The sequence below is a fragment of the Mustela lutreola genome, chromosome 2 (assembly GCF_030435805.1).
Source record: "Mustela lutreola isolate mMusLut2 chromosome 2, mMusLut2.pri, whole genome shotgun sequence".
Taxonomy (NCBI): Eukaryota; Metazoa; Chordata; class Mammalia; order Carnivora; family Mustelidae; genus Mustela; species Mustela lutreola.
The window spans coordinates 87,068,818-87,070,492 of record NC_081291.1 but is presented as its reverse complement, the minus strand read 5'-3'; the positions used below and the strand labels follow the sequence as shown (position 1 = coordinate 87,070,492).

At 45.3% G+C, this 1,675-nt stretch overlaps 1 pseudogene; it reads right to left on the bottom strand.

Moving 5' to 3' along the window:
* Positions 1-594: 594 nt before the first annotated feature.
* Positions 595-1,341, bottom strand: LOC131825825 (small ribosomal subunit protein eS6-like; annotated as a pseudogene).
* Positions 1,342-1,675: the final 334 nt, after the last annotated feature.

Below are 1,675 nucleotides of genomic sequence, written 5' to 3'. Positions count from 1 at the left end.
GATGTGTTCATGCTTAAATCCCAGTATTTAGTTAGTAGCTCAATAAGTGAAACCAAAGGCTGTTTGCCCAGAGTCAGCCCAGCCGAGGGTGGGGGGTGGGTGGGTGGGTGGGGGATGGGGGTCCCCTGTGGGGGATGGGAAGTGAGGGAAAACTGGTTGGAGAGAAGGGTTTGGGCCCATGCAGATGTGGGTTCATTTTTTAGGAGGAAAAAAGTAATAGCTGGTGGGAGTATTATTGCTGAGTAGGGAGATATTCATGATATTATGGAAAAGTAATTATTGTTCGGTTAGGTAATATGAGTGAAATATACCCTAGTAGAGGTGGCCATGGACAAGTGTTTGGATGGGGATGAAAAACATGGAAATAGAACTAGATAAATATAAACTGTCCACAAGAAAGCGCCTGATGTGGTCAGTAAGGTATTTGAAACTGCAGATGTGGTGAAGAGCAAGGGGTCCTATGGTTCTGATAATTCTCTCGGCTGTATTGAGAGGGAGATGGGTGACATCTGGAATATGTTTGTGTGGAGAGCAAAACTGCGATCCTATTTTTCTTTTTTAAATGTCTGATCTTATTTGTAACTCTAGAGAATCTCATTTTTGACTGGCCTCAGACTTAGAGGTAGAAGCTCTCAGGGAAGACAGCTCTGTCCCTCGGCATTCTGTTGCTGGCGTTTTCCCTCGGTCTCCTTCCTTCTCTTGGCCACACGTTTAGCCCGTCCTGCAGCCTCTTCCTTGTCTTACTTCTTGTGCTCTTTCTTCAGAGCAATACACTGACATTTCTGTTGGAGGGCCCATGGAGTAACAAGGTGCTGAGTCTTGGGCACTTTAGTTCTAGGTTTCTTAGCTTCTTTATTTAGTTACTTTCTCACAATATGCAGTAGACATCATCTTCTTTAAAGAGACTGAAACGCTTGTGGATTCTGCTAGCTCTTTTGCATGCCAAGTGACAAGGCACAGCAGTAAGCCCAGGGAGGTCCTTCTCCCCCTTTTATTTTACATTGACCAAGCTGGGAACACTGAGATTGCATCCACAATGTGACCCCGAGCAGGTTTGCACTTTCTATCTCCAGTCAGTCCTCCTTGGTCTGTAGTACAAATGCCCCTCACTCAGCAGCAGGGGACACGGCCATGGGTCAGGCCAGCCTCCTTCATGGGGAAGCCTTGTTTGTCATCGCCACCACGGATTCAGACCACGTAACCCTTCCTTTCTTCACCCACAGCAGTGGCAGCAGCTTCTGGGGTCTTACATGTCTCATAAAAGGTACGAAGTTTGCATTCATCATCTACTTCAGTGAGTTTCTGGCAGCCAGTAGCTGGGAAAGAGATATTCAGCTCCATCCTGAAGCAGCCTACCGCCTCCCAGGAGCCACAAAAAAGAACGAATGTGATCCTGTGTTTTACTGCATCAGGACTCTCCTCCCCCAAATATGAGGAACCTTCCCACTCTATGCAGCAATGCCTCAGTGATGATGAGCAATAAAGGTTCATGAATTTTCTATTTATTGGTGCTATAGCAGCTGCTACAGTTAGAAGCTCACAGCTTGGTACCTCGCTGTATACAACTTTCTGACCCAGTGTGTAGCTCTTCTAAAAAATATTTTATAATGAAAATTTTCAAACACACAAAATAGAGAGATTTTACCCATGTATCCATGACCTAGTTTTAACAAAT